Below are 10,493 nucleotides of genomic sequence, written 5' to 3'. Positions count from 1 at the left end.
CCTTAAAACATTTAATATTCTGAAAGGAGTATAAAAAGTACACATAATGAAAGATTTAGATTATTTGTTTTTATAAAACAAAGATCTTAAAAGAAGTATTTTCATTCAGATAAAATTTTATGAAGTAAAATATAAATATAAAGTCCTAAAAACTGCTGCCGGCAAGTGAAAGAGTATGATTATAAAGTGATGAGAAAAAGTAATTCACATCATGAGTAGTGATTATTAATTGCTGAATATATTAAAGACTAAACACTACAAAACGAAAAAACAGTCATCTTGAAAAGATTCTTTTATATGTGTATTTTAAAAAAAGATTTCTTTTAACCGAAAATCCATAGAAAGTAAAGTGCATAAAATAAAAGCAAAGGCATCAAAATAAATTTTATATAAAAATTATTTATCTTTTTTAATAAAATGATAAAAAAATTTTGAAAAATATTTTATGTTTATTATTACAAACTTTTAACTATCTAGATTCAATTTCATGTTAATTAAGATGGAAATTTGTGATCAGTTTTATATTCAATTCTTAATGCCCGAAAGTTTAAAAATTTCGTACAACGTGGATTCTCAATAACAATACTTTATTTTTATCTTGCTAACGTAACAACATTTTCTTACTTAAATGAAATTTTTATTTCCATAACAGCAGCGCAACCTGGTGGATTTGAAAAAAAATTAATTTCAAAACTCCACATTTTTGTTAATAAATAAAAAGAAAAATCAATCAGAAAATGGAAAGGAGTTTAAATAAAAGTTATTAAATAATTATCGTTAAAACTATATCCTAATAGAGAAATTTGAGCTAAATAAGCTACATCCAAAACACTCAAAAACAAAAGGCTCATTTGAAAAATTGTAAAACCTTTCTTCAGAAATATCTCAATTCTGTGTTCATACATAAGGTAAATGATTTAAGGGTCCCTACGTAGGGAACAATCTTAAAATCAAGTAACTCTGGATTTGAAAAATTTCAATCAATAATGCTATATATATATATATATATATATATATATATATATATATATATATATATATATATATATATATATATATAGATAGATAGATAGATAGATAGATAGATAGATAGATAGATAAAATACAGTTTAATACACATCACGAAAGATTATTAAAAGGACAGAATCTGAAATAATAATTATTTAGTAATTATTTATTAACTATCTAAATTACATTTTTCAGAAAGGAAGGATTTATTTTAATTGGGGCCTAGTTATAAATTTCTAGACATTGATGTAATAGTAATTGCTTAAGTACCTGTTGCATTAGTCCATGGACTTCACGAATATTTATGATTGCCAATTATTACATTGAAATATTCTGAACACTGTCAGTTTTAAAATATTGAGTTCTAGAATGACTGTTTGTACACCAGTATGAGCCGGCGTCCTGGCATAGGGGTAGCGCGTCTTTCCCGTGATCTGAGCGTCCGGGGTTCGAGTCTCAGTTCGGGCATGGTTCTTCTGTGTTCTATCTGTGAAGTGTGTGAATGTGTCCCCCTGTAAAAAGGGACTGTTGAAGCGAATGTGACGAAAGAAGTAACTAAATCGTACTCTTGGCCCTAGTTAGCGTTACTGAAAAAACAAGAGACAATCACTCGGCTTAAATCGTTGACAGATATTGTAAAGGACCATAAGTCATAACAACAGCACTAGTATGAAGGTAACTTGAAAAATAAGCCAAAATTCAATTTTATACTTTGGACTAAACAACCTGCACTTTCTCTAAGATACTAAAAGAGTACTCTTTTGTAGAGAAAGAAATATTATCATTTATGCATTTTACATTTGAAAATATTCAATATTATTTAACACTATTAGAGGTGAACCATTTTTATTAACTAAAATGGCTTCAATCAATCTCGTCACTGGGTAACAATGTAAGAAGTATTACTAGGAATTTGAGGATAAAGAGAAAACTCTCCATAAAATCAAACATTCATTTTAAATGTAGTTTTATGTCGCAAGATAGTGATTGCTTAATGTTTCTTTAAATTATTCTTTACATTTTATCAAAGAATTTAAAATACATTCAGATGATATGCAGGATTATTTAACTGGACAGGTGAATACATCGCTTCAATTTATCCGTATTGCAGAACGTGCTATACAGGAGATCATGGAATTTGACTCTGTTTCAACTGCTGTATGTAAAGCTCATGGTCACCCTTGAGGGGATTTAAATTAAGAATTAGTTTTTTTAAAAAAATAGCATGGATATTGCCATTGGTGACAGATAGTCTAGCAACAAAGTAAATTTGATAAAATTTGAGGATGAAAAAACTTTCCTAACTGGAAAAGTATGTTAAAAATTTTATGTGAATTAGTTACTTGATATATTTATACAACTCTTACTATTTTACTAATTATAAGGTCTTTCCATTAATATATTTATTAGGATTCTATAAATGCAGCAACTTATGGTATTATTATGTATGTAACAAAATAAAAAGTTAAAGGAGGATTGAGTATCTAATAATAAATACCTTTATAAAAGAGATATTTTATTAAACATTTCTTCAACTAGAAATGTGTTATCGTAACATATCAGAATGCTTTCTTCGTCGCTACTACTAAACACCTTAAAACAAGCAAGGCATCTTCGTATTTGTTTTAAAATCTTTCCCATCCTTGTTTTATGAAGCTTTACTTTTATTTATCAAAAATGCAAAATAATATATTTATACTTCTGGTTTTTAACATATTAATTATAAATTTCATTATATCACATTTAAATTGTGTCTAGTAATTGCAAAAGTGGCCATTTCCAGAAAAAAAAATTCTTGGAAAAGTATATTATCTGTCACTTCTAAAGAAAATGAAATTTTAAAATAAATAGGCTGCATGGTATTCGAAGGCTTAGCAGTTTGTCTGGATATACAAATTATGATAATGAGATATGAAGTGTGTGTGTGTGTGTGTGTGTGTGTGTGTGTGTGTGTGTGTGTGTGTGTGTGTGTGTGTGTGTGTGTGTGTGTGTGTGTGTGTGTGTGTGTGTGTGTGTGTGTGTGTGTGTGTGTGTGGAGGGGGGAGGGGTATTTCCTATTTTGTCCAGAGATTATCAGTTCTAGAATTCGTTTTGGATATGGTTAGTTTTATTGCTATCAAAATATACATAATTATAACAAATTGTATAAAAATAAGAAATAAATTATTTTTCACAATTTTTTAAATGAGGAGGTGTATACTTTTACCATAAAAAATAGATTAATAATTTAAATATGTCATATCCTCATAACACGTTCTGCTCGCTAAGTTAGCATATTTTTTGCATCTTCCTATGGATCTCCTTCTCGACCTTGAGCTGCTGACAGTGCAGATAACTTCGTAGATACTATTCCATCTCGGCCCAAAATTCTTAGTCAGTAATTTTTGTACATCAAAAAGATTTAGAAAGTTCCTGATTAAGTCTGAAATCATGACTCTAAGCTTACTGGACGTGATACTTTTCCTTATTTTCACAACTGTCTCTCACCTACTTTAAATGTTTAAAGGGTTTCATTGAATAAACATTTTATCATTTTGTTTTCTTATTTAATAAATTATTTTTAACAGAACGAATTTAAAAGGTTAGATTTCTGGTTGTTTCATGAAAATGCTACTCATTTTGTTCCCATCATAATTAAAATAAACTATTCCACTTTCAAATAAGATTTCTTCATATTATCTCAGTTTGGTCGTTTCATTTTCGTCGTTTTCTGCGCAATTTCTGTGAATTTCCGATCTGGAAGAATAACAGAACGCTATGAAGTGAAAAAAACGATTTTACCTTCTTACGCGTAGAAGAACGCTTACCCAACCAACATTGCATAAACACTAACATAGTGTATTTGTTTTGGTCTCAACATCCATCAGTCATACATGTGAAGACAATAACACATCTAAAATCGGCATTCTGCAGTCTATGAAAAAACCTAAAAGAATTTCATCAGAACTTGTTGGATTTCCCCTCAAGTGTGTGTAATTACATTTCTATTAGTCAACGGATCTTTTAATGAGTCAAGTTTAGTACAGATATTATATAATTGATTATTATAAAATAATTAGGAATCACTAATCAAGGATTTTCGACAAAGTAAAGTCTCTTTGTTAATCAAGGTAAGTAATTCCTCCATCCTTTCTTTAGGAAAAAAAGATTATGCTCGCTTCATACGCCTTCATAAATAGCTCTTTCTCTTTCCCATTCAGTTACTTTGATCTTCTCATTCATATCCAAACACTTAGAACAAACATCTGTTCTAGGTAAACTAAAACCAATATTGAATCTGATGTTTGATTTGGTTCTGAAATACCAGAAACTAACTATGAACGATGCATCTCGGATAGAGAACTATATACATACGCCCCATCTTTTTGATGTTTAATTCACTGCTAAATTCTCTTTTGAGTCTTACACTGACAATATTGAGATTCAATGAAATCAAACAGGTTTGCAAAAAAAGATCATTACATTCTCTTTTTGGCTCAAATGCTGTTGATCTGCGATCTCCTCTTCTATTTTTTTAAAGCGATGACCCATAAATACTGAAATTTCGGTGATTAAATCAACTCTTTGTTTTGATTTCCTGAGTACCACCAGAAATATTGAACTGAAGGCAGAAATATCTACTGCCATATTATTTGATAATATTAGATACGTCAGATTCGTCATTTTTGGTTCGTTATTTCCTTCATTATTTTGATAGCGCTGATTAAGGCTGTGGTTTAATGTATTTTAGTATGAATGCATCTTGTTTTGGTTTGTCTCAATAAGTATAGAAATCTGCTGAATTTTGTGTATATCATTTTTTAATTGATTTAAAACTCATTGGTGAGTCTTTAACAAATATTCGCAGTTTGGTTTCTTGGAATTTCCAGAAGGATAGTAACTATAAAAGAAGTAATGACAGAAAAAAAATATGAGAAAAAAGCAGCATTCGTAGTTTAGTATCTTGAAATTTCCAGAAGGGCAGTAACTGTTATGGAAGTAACGGCAGGAAATAAAAATATGGAAATAAATGGGGGGAAGGTAAAAAAAGTGAGAGTGAGGCTGGAGCGAAGGTAAATGAATAATAGAATTCGTCGTAGAGAATAATGCTATTATTTATTTTTAAATTTGATTTTGAACTAACTAAAAATTATTATGTTCTAATTTAATAACCAAGTTTGTTTATTTTATATATCATGTATATTTCTAAAATTTCTTGGACTTAGATGCATTTTTCAACAATGTCATATTACTTGTTTTATATTAACAGTTCATTTGTTTTATATCAACAGTAATAACAACAGTTATTACTGTTTTTGTTTTTATATCATTGCTTAAAAATGTTTATTGAATATAATAATTTTATGTACAAAAGATTTTCAAATTATAAAATAACATTTTTTTAATACAAACTGTACAAAAATGAAATAATTGTGCAGTTTAAATGCTGCAGTTAAAATTTAAAAAAGAAATCATATCAGAATTAGTTTGCACATGATTCACCCTGCAGCCTTTCACCTCGAGTCCAACTTTATCTTTAATACGGATACACAAAGAACACCTCCATATATCCTATTCACCCTTTTCTTCATCCAAACTTAACTGTCATCTTCCACACACACCATTACACATTTTAAAAAAAGAAAAAATTATTATGATTAAAAACTTACCTTTCTTTTTTTGCCACCTTTCTCTTCAACCAGGGTATTCGTATCTCATAAGAAAGAAGTATTTTTGCCTTTTTCTCCATCATATTCAAAACTTCAATTATTCAGAAAAACAAAACTGAAATTTTTCGCAGAATTCTCATTACTAATTGTAAGCCTTCTTAAGACAAAGCGTCACGTAGCTACTGTTGCGCCATCTTGCGGATCAGGAGATAACCAGTTTTGAATCCGCATCCTTTTAGTAGAAATAGCTAGGCCACTTGCACATCTCGATTTTCAGATACATTTTAACCTTAGAATAGGAATTTTTCAAAAGATTTTCATCTCTTCTCTCTCCTATAGATGTCCATAAGTCCATCTGAAAGTTCTCAGCTAAATTCCAGATTTTACGGGTGAACTATCCAAAATAATGGCAATTTGTTATCAAGGAAGGAAGGAATGGAGGTTTGTTTTCCGGCATATGCTCCTGAACGGATTCTTAGCTTGTGCCGGGTTAACAAAATCAAAACATGAATATCACAAAAAAAAAATTGTTATCAAATTTGCGTTTTCTTAAAGCTAGAAAAACAACTTGTATTGATTCATTTATAATTCAGGGAGGGGGGGACACCCTTGTTTTTGGCTTTAGTTTTTTGCCTTTCTATTTTTGAGCAACAGATAGTTTATTTTATAAAACATTTTGTTACTCACTCTATCATAATAGCCATTGTATTGTTTTGTATTGCATTTTGTTTGTTTGAATGTAATAATTCTGATTTTTGTAACTGTACCTCTCAACGATTTTTAAAAAATTTCAATTAGAATTTTTAGTTATTTAAATATTAAGCTGAATTTTGGCATTTTTTCCTGAAAACTTCCGAAAATATCATTGCAGAAAAATAAATTTTACACCATTTAAAAAAATTATTTTTTAATGGCACCAATTTAATAGTTGAGCAAATCTTCGCTGAATTTAGTAATTTTCTAAAATAAATTTTTCTTAATATCCAACAATAGATTATCGTTTCCTTGAAATTCAAATCATTTTTATTAATTCATCAAATATTTAACAGCGTGATTTGAATTTTCTTCCATTGTTGAAAGCTAAGGATTCTGCTTAATCTGTATAGTGTATAAGAGAAATAAAAATGTGAAATCATTATACCGCAAAATTTAAAAGTTAGATGAACCGGTTATTTACATTTTGAATAGTGGTATATCCTCCATTAAGAAGGCTAATGTACGCAATAAACATAAATTAAATAATTAAACAAGACAATTGATGTCAAAAAATCTGACAGAATCATGGACATAAAGTTATATCCAAACGATTTATTTGAAATCAAATATAACCAATATTCCTGGCACACCAGTTAAGCATTTGTGGATGCTAGTACGTAATAAATGAAACCCGGAGAAATAGAGTGGAAAATCGATGATATACATCAAGTGACACTTTTTCTCAGTAATCAGTCCAGATTTACCATTTTCTTTTCTACATTGTAGAGTTTTTAATCCTTGCATTTACGAATAGAGGTCCTGTTTAAAACCCTTTAATTAATAGTCGGTAATTAACGTACTTCTTCTTGTGTACAGCCGACTACCCTGCCACTACTGAACAGGCAGAATCGACACGGCAATTCACATACTAAAGGCTTTTTCCTAATTGCCGAAATATTTTAGAGGGTAACATTATTTTAGGGTGTCCTTGTGCTTCAGTTTATTCTCGAATAATTTATATGATTGATGTCTTTGTATATGTTTATGCTAAAATGTCGAAATCAAGTTAGCATGTTTTTACTGCGATAATCTGCACATTATCAGGATCGATATACTAAAGTGCAAAAAATTGTCCCTATTCATATTTCATCTGCGCATTTACTACTTGGTATTCGTAAATGTGAAATTTTTTCGAGCAACCTTCTTTATGTGCGTTTAAATTAATATTACGATAAACAGCGTGGCAAAATTATATGATATCGAGTTAAATAAAGCTTTTACTTTTAATCCGTACTTATACCATACTTATATAAAGCTCAGTGTGTGTGTGTGTGTGTGTGTGTGTGTGTGTGTGTGTGTGTGTGTGTGTGTGTGTGTGTGTGTGTGTGTGTGTGTGTGTGTGTTGGCGCTGTACAGGCCAGACCGTTTGACCTACAGCTACCAAATTTGGCACATATATATTTTGGAGATCGGGAATGTGCACCTGGGGTCCTTTTTTTTTAATTTTTAGTTAGAATTTTAATTATTAATTAAAAACTAACTTTACCACCAAAAAATCTTTTCATTTTCCCCACCGCCAAATGAGTAAGGCTTCAGTTTTTTTCCCCACACTAATGAGGCTAGGGTTAACATTTTTCGACCAATTATTTCAAACTATTCTGTTTATTTTCTTAATGTTTTATGCATTTAAAATTAAACATTATTAATGAATCGATCTTTCAGATTCATTCTGAAGTACTTTTGAATTAAAATAAAACAGAATAAAGGAAATTAAAAATGTCTAATCTGCATAGCGTTATCCCAACTGGCGTAGAAAAATTCACGCATTTGCGTTACCATAACTTCCGTGTTGAAAATTCACGCATGCGCATTGTGTTCTGATTGTTGACAACTATTTTCAACGGATTCACGGATTCAACGGATTCAATGATTTAAATTATTTTTAGGTTAGTTGTGTGCTTTTGTTATTAAATTGTATTTATGTTAGTTATATATTTTTCGTATATGCTTATAATTTTAAGTATATCGTTTTTTAAGTAGTTTATTTTAACCTGTTTTCGACCGATTATTTTAAACGATTCTGTTTATTTTCTTAGTGTTTGATGCATTTAAAATTAAACATTGTTTATTCATCGATCTGCTCATGATGAATCTGAGAAAATTTTGCTGACAAATTCTTGAGATATTATATAAATTAAGATATATATTCTTTAGTGCCCATAAAGTTTAAATGCTCAGTGACGCTGTTTTCAGTAATCACATTATAAAAAAATGCTTTGTTTCAGTAAAAAAATATTATTATATTAATTGCAGATTTATCCATTCCACTTTAATTTAAAGCATAAATTCCACGGGAGCTAACAGAAAATTAGAGAGATACATATTACGTTATAACTGAAGGCCTTTATAATATTATGAATGAATTATATGACAATCAAAATTTGAAGTTTTAAAATATTTTGATGAAGAAGCTATTAAAGTAGGAATTGCATAAAATATTTAATTATTAAAATTTTAATGAACATTAAGATTGGCGAACCGGCTGGTCGCCAAAGGCAGCTAGTATTACTATAAAGTATATTAGAGTATTATTTATAGTAAAGAGTATTAAAGTAGTTATTTATACTATAAATAAAGTCATTCCTTAATTAGCAGATTATAAATTAAATATACTATCTCCTGAGTAAGTATAATGTTATTTACTTAATGATAAATTTGTTATAATAAACTGTAGATTATAATTTAAATGTATTGACAATTATTGAAACATATCGTTATTATTATTTTGCTTTCTTACACTTAAATAATCAAATTAAAAGCATCTTTCAATTAGCAGAAAAATAAAAGAACTATATAGAAATATTATGAATCTTTTAGTAAGCTAAAATATTTTGAAAGAGAAAAGAAAAAGAAAAGAAAGTGGAAAGGTGTAAAATATAAAAAAAAAACTTTTTCCTGCATTTTCATGATTCCAAATATGTTAATGTAGTACCTAGAACGCAAGAAACTTTTATTCTGAATACGACTCCGTACTTGAACAAATAAAATCATTAATCATTAAAATAAGTAATGCGATTATTAATGGCTGTCAAAATTTAAAAATAATAAATGTTTTTATAAACAATTAAATTGTTGCATCGCTAAGTGAAAACAAACTACCATTAATGTCAGACGAAGAATATCGGTATCCCTTGAAAACTTTTTTTTAAAAAAAGGCTCAAGAAAGATTAAAGTTGCATTTTCTACAGCCATATTCTTTCTACCAAGGCAAGCATAGAGTTATAAATACTTTTTGTATTTAAATTTTCTTCTGTTAATAGAATCTTGTCCACGGTATTTTTTATTTATAATTACACTTCAAAGGAGTTCCAATTAAAATAAGTCTGACATATTGCACTTTTGTCGAAAAAATCAAGTATTTCTGTGTCTCGGCATGGTCTATATTTAAATAATTTAAATACAAAAAAAACAACCATATATTTTCATCTTAAAATTTAATCCAAATATTGTATCTTAAAAATATATGAGTTAAATATTTGTTTAAAAAAGCTAAGCATTTGCTTTTTACCTTCTCTTATAAGAAGTACAGAAAGAGAAAGTATTGAAATCATTAAAAAAAATTTGAACTCAAGATTTTGGCAAATTTCTGTGTTTCAGTCCTGTCTGAGTCCCTCAAAATACATTTTTGGAATTATGTCTGTCTGCGAATATGATAAATAAAAAATGCTTTTAGTTCGACAAATGAAATTTAGTTTGTGGCTTAGACACTCGAAATTCATTCACAGGAATTACTATGTTTGTCTTGTTGTTCGAATACTAGTAAACACAATAACTGCATGTCAAAATTTGAACAATTTTGTGAAAAGCTGACCGTTTTTTGTCTATACCTTCTCACGCATATAAACATAATAACTCAAAAACAAAATTTAGATAAATGAAATTTGGTATATTAAATTATTATCAAATCTGTAGCTCTGGCTTTTTTGGCTTCAATCGGTTGAAGATAAGATATTTGATTTTCTTTACTATAGAGATCAAAACTCTCATGCTTGAAACGCTATTATAACACTCAAAATAAAAATCTGAGCTGTTGTGTTACTCACGGCCAAGGTCAGTACCCACAGTTTTATGCGGAAAAGA

This window comes from Argiope bruennichi, chromosome 1 (assembly GCF_947563725.1).
Source record: "Argiope bruennichi chromosome 1, qqArgBrue1.1, whole genome shotgun sequence".
NCBI classification, from domain to species: domain Eukaryota; kingdom Metazoa; phylum Arthropoda; class Arachnida; order Araneae; family Araneidae; genus Argiope; species Argiope bruennichi.
The sequence above is the reverse complement of the archived record's forward strand: the minus strand, read 5'-3'. Positions refer to the sequence as shown.